This window comes from Schistocerca americana, chromosome 5 (assembly GCF_021461395.2).
Source record: "Schistocerca americana isolate TAMUIC-IGC-003095 chromosome 5, iqSchAmer2.1, whole genome shotgun sequence".
In the NCBI taxonomy this organism is placed as follows: domain Eukaryota; kingdom Metazoa; phylum Arthropoda; class Insecta; order Orthoptera; family Acrididae; genus Schistocerca; species Schistocerca americana.
In genome coordinates this window covers 518,227,432-518,241,236 of record NC_060123.1, presented here as the reverse complement: position 1 = coordinate 518,241,236, position 13,805 = coordinate 518,227,432, and the positions used below count along the sequence as shown (strand labels likewise).

General features: G+C 42.8%; 1 pseudogene; it reads left to right on the top strand.

Moving 5' to 3' along the window:
• The first annotated feature begins 13,313 nt into the window (after window positions 1–13,313).
• Window positions 13,314–13,431, top strand: LOC124617020 (annotated as a pseudogene).
• Window positions 13,432–13,805: the final 374 nt, after the last annotated feature.

The following is a 13,805-nucleotide window of genomic DNA, read 5'->3' as shown; positions in this document are numbered from 1 at the left end:
TGTAAGATTCTGCTAGTGGTTGGTTGCCAGTTGTAAGATGGTAATTGTTTTCGTCAACAATTGCAAGCTGTTGCTTGGTGTGTAAAAGAAAAGGATCTGACTTATAGGGTGACATTGAAAATTAATACTGTGAATAAAAATAAAATTCTTGCATATTCATTAAAATATAAAAAAATGTTAATGAGTGTATTTAATTTCATTATGATTGAACCTTAATTTTTGAAAAATTGATGGCTTTAATAAAATTGCAAAGGTAATGTAAATCAGAACACTGGGAGGAGTTGTGGTGTAAATAACAATTAATTTATTGTTTCTTTATATCAAATGATGGCTAAAAAAATGCCACACAAACATTTTATTTCACAATTGCTTTCAATAATATGCGGCCGAAGGTTACCAAAGTGATCAGCTGGGGATCAACGCACCGATGCTAACCAGAACTAATCGCTTTATCTGACTTCGCAAACGTGAATCTGTGGAACGGCCCAAAAACTACGCTATTGTCAAGCATTCGACTATTGGACAAGGAAAAATATGATTTCTAAGAACATGGAGCTGAGAAGCATTTATTGGAGCTCTACAACGTGGTAGCGAATACTTTACCCTTCTGCAGATGAGGGCGTTCACCGAGTGCAGTCACGGACAGCGACAATCTGTTATTAACGGCGCGCGCCCGGAAATATGCAAATGTAAGGTCTCGCGTTCGGCTGACTCGGAACACAGATACTTCCCTATGAACCTCTGAAACCCCGGTGGATTCCAGGGCGCAGGTGGACCCGTTTGCTGGTTTGCCAAACCAATTTGACTCCGCGACACAACTATGCATGACGGAATATGTCAAACGTTTAGTCGGCCAACTCAAAACATGTAAGTACACCCACGCACAACTCGTTGTGGGCACGATGCAAGAAGCAGTACCTCTGACGCTTCAGATGGTGACTGGTACGTGCTATAAGTGGAACACTAGAAAAGGACACAAGTCTCACTATCTAGGTAAAGACGTGCCAATCTTTACTAGCAAAGCGCCAGTACCAGGGAGTTCTTCTCTGTTCTCTACAGCTTTCCTCTGAGGCTCGGCAGCGCAGCACATACGCATGCTTAGACCACAACCACTTCAGCACAAGCCAATCACGAGCTAGAACTCGGCATTCGAAGCTGGGAGACCGCACACCTCCTCTGCATACACACATTTGCAACCAGCGACTTTAAAAATTAATTTGGAGAAAAAGGCTCGCACCCTCTTTCCCACACGTTTACGCCATGTGTCTGCTAAAAATTTAACTTGGATGGAACCACAGCCCTCAATAAAAAGATCGCTATCGCCTCTGTTGCGTCCATTTCGAACTTTCTGAAGAACGGCCACAGGCTCGGTGAAAGCCTCATGCCTTCACAAATATGTTTTGTAGCATAGTCTGGACACTTGGGCGTCACTTCCCTGTCCCACGGAAATCGCAAAACTCTCAGCCGTCTCATCCGCTTCCTACCTAAAAAGGGCCCATACTCTGCTTTATTGCTGGCCATCGGATCATACAATGTGAGGGTCAAAACTGCAGCGAATTCTTGGCCCTAGTCAGCTAACCTGGTCGTAGCCGCTGGCCGGTTGGTGCAGCTGGCTGTGTCTGCACAATGAGGCCGGGGGACTTGACTGTTGGCAGACGTTTTCGCCCAGGTATGCCCATCTGTTCTGCAGAAAAAAATCTGCCCTCGGCCCTCAGCCACCGTACACTTTTACTGCTGTCAGTAAACTCGGCACTCTCTTCCTTCGAACACAAGTAAAGCCTACCGCTATGCCTTCTCTAGAGCACACAAGCAAGAGCGTTAACTACTGCCAATCATTTCATCATATGAATGAAGTCACCTTCCCTGTGAACATTAAGCAGCATGACACAGTGAGAGTGGCCTGCAATTGATAATGTCATGATCGTTTTGTTTCAGGGAATATTTTAGTTCATTGTTACTAAATTATGTAATTTATACCAGATACTACAATTTTATTAAAATTATATGTGTAGATTAGCAACTGACAATGACACGAAAGCACAAGCGACCTCCAGCGGCGCAAAATGCCTGCATGTTCTCTAGCTCGCCATGCGTCAGTTCACTGGCGATTCTGTACCGATGATGTACTCTGTGACCTCTTGGCGAAACATATTGTCAATCCTGGTTTTAATTTTGTCATGCCAATGCATCTAACGTCAACTTGAAATATGTGAGCGTAAACGTTTGTTGGAAGTTTTCTTGTTTTGGACGTCTGAAATCGTGCATGTAAGGTTTGAATTGCTTAGACATGGGCGCAGTATCAACAGAGTTGCTGCGCCACGCAAAGATGAGCCAGAGATGATATTTGCTCTGCAAAGGTGAATGCCAGATTCATCTGTCGATCGTGAGGAGTGGAGAAAGCCAGTTGAGCTTTGGTGCTAGATGTAAACAGTTGAGTTTTGATTTAGTAGCAGCAAGGAACAACAACGGAGATTTTTGGAATTATATTTTGAATCAGTAGAAGACTTATTCTGCAAAGAAAAAGAATTGATTCTCACAATGGTAGGATAATATTTGTGACGTACGGATTACAGGTAATGATTAACTTTGCTTCTATTTACGGCAAAGGTTTGATAACGCAGCGTTCTTGGTTCGGCAGAGATGCAGATCAGGAATCTTTTTATTTTTCACTTTTTGTTATGATTTATCGCTAATTGAGAGAGAAATGGACTTAAGAATTAGATTTAGATTTTTATTTAAGGAGAGATTTCACATGTGAATTTCAATATTTGTAATTCTTGGATTATTGTAACGTGACTTCAGAGAAATCTTAACTGTCGCTGAAATTTCATTAGATATTATTAAGTGTAAGGAAATGAAATTGGAATTGAGTTCAAATAAGCCAGAGTAATTGTCCACATCCAAAGAGCCAATTGATTTTCAATTATTTAAATATCATTATCAAAAATTATGATCCAACAATGATAGCAATGTTTTTAGACTACGCATTGCACCTCTGAGTATATCTGAAGTTAAGTTTGCAGCTGTGTTATCGCGGTGCACTGTGGCTACGAGAGCAGTTTGCATCCAGGTAAGACAAACTGTGTAGAGAAAAGATTCTCTCTTTAGTTGAATTTCACAGGGCGTAACTTTACAGGGCGTAAGTAATCAGTATTCTTTCATCAAAGCTCATCGTCAGATATCTTGACGCAATAAGCTTCAAACAGAGCCTGCTTTTCTTAAAATTTTCACAGTTTATCTGTGCATTATGACAGTTGAATTTTTGTCACCAATAGTTAGCGTTAAGCTATAGTTCTCGCAGGATATGGTGACTGGTGCACAGTGACCAATTTTCGTCCAAAACGCTGGGCGAGTTCATCCTTTGGAAGGGAAGGCCGACAGTGTTTGCCACCTTTCGGCCAATCAGCAATGACAGACCATTACATCACATTAAAACTTGTTCCATGGATCATGAATACGACATTTCGTAATGATGTGAAACGTGTCAGTATAACGTAAGTTTTCTTTGTATCTAAAAATTCGTAGATTAAAGGGGTTGTCATTCAGAAATTTTCTTAATTTGTATTTTAAATATTGGTTGGCTGTCTGTCAGACTTTTATTGCTATTTGGCAACTGGCCAAAGATTTTTGTGGTAGCAAAATTAATATCTTTCTGTGCCAAATTAAGATTTAACACAGAATAATGAAGACCATCTTTCTATCTAGTGTTGTACCTATGAATTTCGCTATTATTTTTTAACTTGGATGGGTTATTAATAACAAATTTAATAAGTGAATATACGTATTGTGGAGGTACTGCGAATATCCTGAGTTGCTTTATAAATGTCTGCAAGGTGATCTTTGGTGGGCTCCATCTATTATTCTGATTACACACTTTTGTACAATTAATCCTTTCTCTCTAAATGATGAATTACCCCGAAATATGAAGCCGTATGAAAGCAGTGAATGAAAATAGTCATAGTAGGCTAATTTACTGACAAATTTATCACCAAAATTTGCAATAACCCTAACAGAATAAGCAGCTGAACCTACTGTTTCAGCAGAGCCTCAGTGTGTTTCTTCATGTTTAATTTCCCATCAATGCACACACCCAGAAATTTTGAATATTCTGCCTTAGCAACAGACTTCTGGTCAAAGTCTATATTTATCAGTGGTGCTATGCCACTTACTGTAGAGAATTTTATGTGCTGCGTTTTCTCAAAATTTAGTGGGAGTGCATTTGTAGAGAACCACTTAATAATTTACTGGAAGACATAATTGGCAATTTCTTCAGATGATTCTTGTTTTTTGGATGTGATTAGTATACCTGTATCATCAGCAAAAAGAACTAGCTTAGAATCTTCATGATTATAGAGTAGCAAGTCATTAATATCTATTAAGAACAATAAGGTACCCAAGACTGAAGCCTGTGGGACACAATTCTTGATACCTCCCCAGTTAGGGTACTCCACTGATTTTTGCAGAATATCTGTACTGTTAATTTCAACTTTCTGCATTCTTCCAGTTAAATATGAATTAAACGATTTGTACACTGTCCTTTTCATACCACGAAACTTAAGCTTATCTAGAAGAATTTAATGATTCACACAGTCAAAATTCTTTGAGAAATCGCAAAATATCCCAATGAGTGTTGTTCCATTATTCGAGAAAATTGACCTAATTGTAGCGATCGAGCCGCACCTACAACAAAGCCAGAGCGAAATATCTACAATATTTCTCAACCCTTATAAGCTGTTTGAGATACCAAAACGAGTGGCAATTGATAGCATGCAAAAAGGAGAAAAACTATTGTTATTATATTGAACGTTATTATCTACTGTGTTATTGCACTAACTGCTGACTTTTTAGATGAAGGAATGTAATTTTTAAGGGCCGTCGATGACTGGTTGAAACGAGAAATGGTATGTGAATACTTTACACGTTTATTGCGTATCGAGGACGTGCTTTTCTATAAGCTATTGACCTTATTTTTCCTCAATTCTCCACTTAACAAACCACTGTTTCAGAATTCTCTCCCGACTGCGTCTTCACAGCATATCAGCGGGGTATTTTGGCAAAAGAAGAAAATTTTAAGATGGCAACAACAGAAATGTGTAGATTTTACTCAGAATTCTCCACTGATGACCCTTCTCTGAAAGTTACAAGTGGTTAACAAGCCATTTGAAAATAAATCGCTGCATTTTCATTGGAATTCTTATTAGATACTAACCAAGGAAAGGCAAAAGATATTTTTGAATAGTCACCATGTAAATCTGGGAGTTGACAAAAGATGTGTGTGTAGACTTCATTTTGGAAAGGTACTGTCCCTCCAGCTATCAGCATTTCCCCCTACAGCACCTGCCCGTAACACCCGCCACTACCACTATTTCCACGCGTGCCCTGCCGCCTGCGCATCTACTGGCCACGTTATTCTGTGTGCTCCCTACCTGTAGATTCAGATTCACTTTCAGATTCACTTTCACTCACTAAAACTAAACTAAACAGGTAAGTTTCAAACTATCCTGTTAAGAAAGATGCGGTGTACATTTATAGCTCTCATGGGGCGCTTGCACTTGTTAACCTTTACCAAGGTAAGCGTAACAATAATTCAATCTATATTCTACACTTATGACACTGTACGCTGTTTTTCGTAATCTAACATGTTTTACGCTTTATGTATACTATTCACATATCAGATGATGGTAACTCTGTTTACCGAAACCGGTCATTATGAATAAAGATCGTAAAAGTGCGATCTTAGCTCAGAAGTTGTCTGCCTTCAAACTGAATCTAGACAAATCATGATATTTCTGTATTGTCGTATCAAAGTAAGTGCGTGGAATTCAAAGAGATCGCTGACACGAATTGATCGAGAAGGTGCGACAGTTGTTCATGGGGCTGCCTAGTCACAGGCACTAATTAACTCGATGCGAGAATATGGAGCAGATAATTTGTCTCCATTTTCTGACACACCTGCTCCCTAGCGCAACTGTTACATGGCACAAGTTATGAACCGAAACTTGGAGAGATGTCCTACCCACTAATATGTGTCACTCTTCAGTGTGTCTTTCAGTTTTCGCACAGTCATCTTCTGAAACCCTGGAAGTAGTAATGAACATTCCTGTACTCGTATATGAGACTCATATCCTTAGCTTCCACTTGGTGACATGCTACAGTCAAAATAAGAGCAATTTAATAATTTCATCTGCCACTTGAACCCAATGAGCAACGGAAGTACGTAAAGGCAACACAAACTTACTTAATATCACTCAGATTTCCAGAAATGTAATATGGTTCAAATGGCTCTGAGCACTACCGGACTTAACTTCTGAGGTCATCAGTCCCCTAGAACTAAGAACTAATTAAACCTAACTAACCTAAGGACATCACACACATCCATGCCCGAGGCAGGATTCGAACCTGTGACCGTATCGGTCGCGCGGTTCCAGACTGTAGCGCCTAGAACCGCTCGTCCACCTCGGCCGGCAGAAATGTAGTTCACCTAAGTACTTGGCACACTACAGGCGTACCTATGAATTTCGCTATTATTTTTGAACTGGTATTCCCAGGTCACCTGATGGTACGGTAGCACTCAAAAGAATTTTTGATAAGCGTTAGTCACAAATATATAAATTTAACTGTGTAATAAGATGGTGGTGGGGGTGGTTGTTGGGATGTTTAAGGGGGACTAAACAGCAAAGGTCATCAGTCCCCTGTAATAAGAAAAACTGCCAGTGGATACTTGAAATTTACGTAATTATAACCCATTTAGCACAAAACTACATTTAGTTTAACAAATTTATCCTACATCAAAACAACAGTAGCAGTTCTGCTGGACCGAGCGAGGTGGCGCAGTGATTAGCACACTGGACTCGCATTCGGGAGGACGACGGTTGAACCCCGCGTCCGGCCATCCTGATTTAGGTTTTCCGTGATTTCCCTAAATCGCTCACAGGCAAAATGCCGGGATGGTTCCTCCGAAAGGGCACGGCCGACTTCCTTCCCTAATCCGATGAAACCGATGACCTCGCTGTTTGGTCTCCTCCCCCCAAACAACCCAGCCCAACCCAGCCAGTTCTGCTGGCTCAAATGTAACTTGTAGGTTTAAATATGTAATAATAAAACAACACTATTTTGGAATCTGAAGATCGAATGAGTATTTCGTTGCATAGCCATAGCCTTTGATCACAGCTGCACATCCGTTTGTCACTGAATCCACATGTTTTGTAATAGGTCAAGCGGAAGTACGTGCAATAAGGCAGCAGCAAATTGACCCTTTTTTCTGTAGCTTCTACAACGATAACGTCGATCTAATGCAGCCCATAGGCGTTCAGATGTATTTAACGCTCTGCCTTGGCTACTCCAAAAGTTCTATTTTTTATCTGAAAAGGTCTTTTTAAATGGCCGGAGGTGTGCTTTGAATCATTGTCCGCTGTACCACTTCCTTCAACACAGCTTATTGGCAGGCGGGAGCCATCGATCCGCGTGGTCTGCGCCACTGTCCATCCATGGTGACTGGCGACAAATGCAAGCATCCGTGTCTGATGACGGGTTAACGGTGGCAACCGTTTGCGGCCCTGGCTCCCATACCCTATGGAAACCCTGTTCCTACGGATTGCCCATTGGGAGACATGTCTAACGCATCCTATGTTGAACTGAGCCATGATCTGTTGAACAGATGCCCTTCTGTCAGTGCTGACGATCCGTCTCAGATGTCGCAGGTCACAGTCATCGCGGTGGCTGGACGGCCAGTAGTTACATCTGTTGTGCGCCGGGGCACCATCATTCAAGCATTCACTATACACCCGGGACACGATTGTACATGTTAAGCTGCACCACTGCCGAAATCTAAATTTCCGTACGTTGGGCATCGATCACCATACACCGCTCGAAAGCCGTCAGCTCACGGTGAGCGTGTCTCTGTTATGATCTGGCTCGAGTATGGAATGGGCTCCATAGTGGTTCTGGAAGGGACTTTCAATGGTCCGCTGTATGTTGCTGCGGGACGGTTGGGGCAGGGGACCATCTCCATCAATTCTTGGCCTTCCAACACCCTGACGGTTCAGCGGTGTTTCAAGATGATAACACGCCGACACATCGCACCCATGTCGCCCAGAATCGTTCCAGGAACATGCAGAAGAGGCCCAAAGACTGAGATGGTCATACCGGAGCCCAGATTTGAACCCCATCGAGCACATCAGCGCCGCTATGGAACGCTGGCTCCATGCCATGTGTCCCACACCAACGAACAGACCGGAATAGGCTGCCGCTCTGCAAACGATTTGGTGTCAGCTGCTTGCAGAGGAATACCACGGACTTGTAGACTCACTTCCAGTGTGTGTCACTGCAGTTCCCTGGGACAGAGGAGGCACCACGTGGTATTAGGTGCTTGTTGTTGTTGTTGTGGTCTTCAGTCCTGAGACTGGTTTGATGCAGCTCTCCATGCTACTCTACCCTGTGCAAGCTTCTTCATCTCCCAGTACCTACTGCAACCTACATCCTTCTGAATCTGCTTAGTGTATTCATCTCTTGGTCTCCCCCTACGATTTTTACCCTCCACGCTGCCCTCCAATACTAAATTGGTGATCCCTTGATGCCTCAGAACATGTCCTACCAACCGATCCCTTCTTCTGGTCAAGTTGTGCCACAAACTTCTCTTCTCCCCAATCCTATTCAGTACCTCCTCATTAGTTATGTGATCTACCCATCTAATCTTCAGCATTCTTCTGTAGCACCACATTTCGAAAGCTTCTATTCTCTTCTTGTCCAAACTATTTACCGTCCATGTTTCACTTCCATACATGGCTAAACTCCATACAAATACTTTCAGAAATGACTTCCTGACACTTAAATCTATACTCGATGTTAACAAATTTCTCTTCTTCAGAAACGCTTTCCTTGCCATTGCCAGTCTACATTTTATATCCTCTCTACTTCGACCATCATCAGTTATTTTGCTCCCCAAATAGCAAAACTCCTTTACTACTTTAAGTGTCTCATTTCCTAATCTAATACCCTCAACATCACCCGACTTAATTCAACTAAATTCCATTATCCTCGGTTTGCTCTTGTTGATGTTCATCTTATATCCTCCGTTCAAGACACCATCTATTCCGTTCAACTACTCTTCCAAGTCCTTTGCTGTCTCTGACAGAATTACAATGTCATCGGCGAACCTCAATGTCTTTATTTCTTCTCCATGGATTTTAATACCTACTCCGAATTTTTCTTTTGTTTCCTTTACTGCTTGCTCAATATACAGATTGAATAACATCGGGGAGAGGCTACAACCCAGTCTTACTCCCTTCCCAACCACTGCTTCCCTTTCATGTCCCTCGACTCTTATAACTGCCATCTGGTTTCTGTACAAATTGTAAATAGCCTTTCGCTCCCTGTATTTTACCCCTGCCACCTTTAGAATTTGAGAGAGAGTATTCCAGTTAACATTGTCAAAAGCTTTCTCTAAGTCTACAAATGCTAGAAACGTAGGTTTGCCATTCCTTGATCTTTCTTCTAAGATAAGTCGTAAGGTCAGTACTGCCTCACGTGTTCCAGTATTTCTACGGAATCCAAACTGATTTTCCCCGAGGTCCGCTTCTACTAGTTTTTCCATTCGTCTGTGAAGAATTCGCGTTAGTATTTTACAGCCGTGGCTTTTTAAACTGAGAGTTCGGTAATTTTCACATCTGTCAACACCTGCTTTCTTTCGGATTGGAATTATTATGTTCTTCTTGAAGTCTGAGGGTATTTCACCTGTTTCATAGATCTTGCTCACCAGATGGTAGAGTTTTGTCAGGACTGGCTCTCCCAAGGCCGCCAGTAGTTCTAATGGAATGTAATGGAATGTTGTCTACTCCGGGGACCTTGTTTCGATTCAGGTCTTTCAGTGCTCTGTCAAACTCTTCATGCAGTATCGTATCTCCCATTTCATCTTCATCTACATCCTCTTCCATTTCCATAATATTGTCCTCAAGTACATCGCCCTTGTATAGACCCTCTATATACTCCTTCCACCTTTCTGCCTTCCCTTCTTTGCTTAGAACTGGGTTTCCATCTGAGCTCTTGATGTTCATACAAGTGGTTCTCTTATCTCCAAAGGTCTCTTTAATTTTCCTGTAGGCAGTATCTATCTTACCCCTAGTAAGATAGGCATCTACATCCTTACATTTGTCCTCTAGCCATCCCTGCTTAGCCATTTTGCACTTCCTGTCGATCTCATTTTTGAGACGTTTGTATTCCTTTTTGCCTGCTTCATTTACTGCATTTTTATATTTTCTCCTTTCATCAATTAAATTCAATATTTCTTCTGTTACCCAAGGATTTCTACTAGCCCTCGTCTTTTTACCTATTTGATCCTCTGCTGCCTTCACTACTTCATCCCTCAAAGCTACCCATTCTTCTTCTACTGTATTTCTTTCCCCCATTCCTGTCAATTGTTCCCTTATGCTCTCCCTGAAACTCTGTACAACCTCCGGTTCTTTCAGTTTATCCAGGTCCCATCTCCTTAAATTCCCCCTTTTTTGCAGTTTCTTCAGTTTTAATCTACAGGTCATAACCAATAGATTGTGGTCAGAGTCCACATCTGCCACTGGAAATGTCTTACAATTTAAAACCTGGTTCCTAAATCTCTGTCTTACCATTATATAATCTATCTGATACCTTTTAGTATCTCCAGGGTTCTTCCATGTATACAACTTTCTTTCATGATTCTTAAACCAAGTGTTGGCTATGATTAAGTTATGCTCTGTGCAAAATTCTACCAGGCGGCTTCCTCTTTCATTTCTTAGCCCCAATCCATATCCACGTACTACGTTTCCTTCTCTCCCTTTTCCTACACTCGAATTCCAGTCACCCATGACTATTAAATTTTCGTCTCCCTTCACTATCTGAATAATTTCTTTTATATCGTCATACATTTCTTCAATTTCTTCGTCATCTGCAGAGCTAGTTGGCATATAAACTTGTACTACTGTAGTAGGTGTGGGCTTCGTATCTATCTTGGCCACAAAAATGCCTTCACTGTGCTGTTTGTAGTAGCTTACTCTCATTCCTATTTTCCTATTCATTATTAAACCTACTCCAGCATTACCCCTATTTGACTTTGTGTTTATAACCCTGTAGTCACCTGACCAGAAGTCTTGTTCCTCCTGCCACCGAACTTCACTAATTCCCACTATATCTAACTTTAACCTATCCATTTCCCTTTTCAAATTTTCTAACCTACCTGCCCGATTAAGGGACCTGACATTCCACGCTCCGATCCGTAGAACGCCAGTTTTCTTTCTCCTGATAACGACATCCTCTTGAGTAGTCCCCGCCCGGAGATCCGAATGGGGGACTATTTTACCTCCGGAATATTTTACCCAAGAGGACGCCATCATCATTTAATCATACAGTAAAGCTGCATGCCCTCGGGAAAAATTACGGCCGTAGTTTCCCCTTGCTTTCAGCCGTTCGCAGTACCAGCACAGCGAGGCCGTTTTGGTTATTGTTACAAGGCCAGATCAGTCAATCATCCAGACTGTTGCCACTGTAACTATTGAAAAGGCTGCTGCCCCTCTTCAGGAACCACACGTTTGTCTGGCCTCTCAACAGATACCCCTCCGTTGTGGTTGTAACTACGGTACGGCTATCTGTATCGGTGAGGCACGCAAGCCTCCCCACCAACGGCAAGGTCCATGGTTCATGGCCCATGACATTTGCTACATTATTATTGTATGATCTTGCTTGTTTATTGGATATGTAACAGCAGCGGCGTGAAGCTCTTGATGGAGCGACACAGTTATATGCGTTGTTGTGCACTGACAGCATAGAAAGAGTGCTGACAACGTAACACCGCACTACAAAATAATTATGGGGGCTACTGTACCACGAGAACCGACAAAATTCACAAATGTCTCTACACCATACGTCTTGGAAAACTTTTGTAGTGAAGGTAAGCAATGATCAATGCACCTAAACTGTTCAAAAATTGGTTTCAATCTTCCTAAAGTAAATACGTGAATATACCGCCTAAACAGCGACCAGCTCTTATGGAGGGTGTTTCATTTGCGAGAACGGCACAACGGACGCCTGCAGGGTGCTCCTGTCAGACTTTGCTCTCGGCGTCGATGAAACCCGAGTCTGGACAGCCGACAAGACTGATAGGATTAAAACTCAAGTTAGGACAAGGTATCTGAGCCGCTTGTGGGCGGAGCAGACTCCCGGAAGCGCCAGTTTAGAGCTTTTAGGTAAATGCTGGCCCGTAAGCCAATATCCGCATTAGCGGTGAGTAAACGAGCCTGCTAAGAGTTGCAAGCACCTAATCCGCGCCGCCGCTGGTCCTTTCATTAGCGGAACCGTAGACAAAGGAGGCACGGTGCCATTCAAGTGGCGCTCACGAGATCCTCTGCAGTGCCACTGCACGTCCGGCAGATTGCTGCCTCATCTCAAATTTTGACAGATGGTTACCTCCATCAGTGGACAAATTACGATGGTGAAAGTTGGTCAAGGTGTGGCATGGTAGCTCAGTGAAGGTGACAAATCATCCCTCGGTTTCTCGCAGTACCTTAACCACCTACATTGTGCATTTGCCAAATACGAACAATATTACCCTAACTTTCTCCGGAGTGCTTTCGGTAACACCCTCGCAGCTGGATCATCCATTCTAAGTATAGCTGTTATATGAAACTTCTCCCATCCTCCAGATTCAACGACCGGCCGAGGTGGCGAGTGGTTTTTTATTCACTGGACTTGCATTCGTTAGGGTGACGGTTCAAACCCGCGTCCGGACATCCTGATTCTTGTTTTCCGTGATTTCCCTAAATCGTTTCAGGCAAATGCCGCAATGATTCCTTTGAAAGGGCATGGCCGACATCCTACCCTAATCTGATGGAACCAATGACCTCGCTGTTGCGTCCCCTCCCTCAAATCAACCAACCAACCAGATTCAACGATTATTTATGTACACTCGGAAGAAGACGTGCCCCGATGGTCTACTGATGCGTCGCCACCACGCGGGTTTTCTCAAGATGATGTCAAAGGCGATCGCCAATCTTTCCGAGGACATGTTGGTGTGACGAAGATGGATTAATAACACAAAAAATAAAACATAAATACACAAATAAAAATAACCTTCCTTGCATTCTTCTCTCCTGTGTTTAAATTAAAGAATGGTAGCGTATTTGACAAAAAAAAAAGGTCGGTAGAGCACTTTCCTGCAAAAGGCAAATGTTCTGATAAAAAAAAAAAAAAAAAAAAAAAAAAAGGTTAAGGAGCTAGATTACCGGCGCGGCCATATGAAGTTCGTTCCCTGGTTGGTGCCAGGATTTTTATTTGCCATTTATTATTTCTTTGCCAACGGCCTTGCCACAGCGGTAACACTGGTTCCCGTCAGACTACCGAAGTTAAGCGCTGTCGGGCTGGGCTAGCACTTGGATGGGCGACCATCCGGTCTGCCGAGCGCTGTTGGCAAGCGGGGTGCACTCAACCCTTGTGAGGCAAACTGAGGAGCTACTTGATTGAGAACTAGCGGCTCCGGTCTCCGAAGCTGACATACGGCCGGGAGAGCGGTGTGCTGACCACTTGCCCCTCCATATTCGCATCCAGTGACGCCTGTGGGCTGAGGATAACACGGCAGCCGGTCGATACCTCTGGGCCTTCATGGCCTGTTTGGGAGAAGTTTAGTTTTTAGTTTTTATTTGTTGTTTCTTTTACCGCCCCCTCCCCTATCTTCTATCCTTCCTTTCCCCCTTCCCTTTCCCTACCCTCACATATGCCCCAGATCTCACATTTGCCTCTATGAATCCTCTACAAAATGAACTCGAAATCCCAGTTCACCTATACTA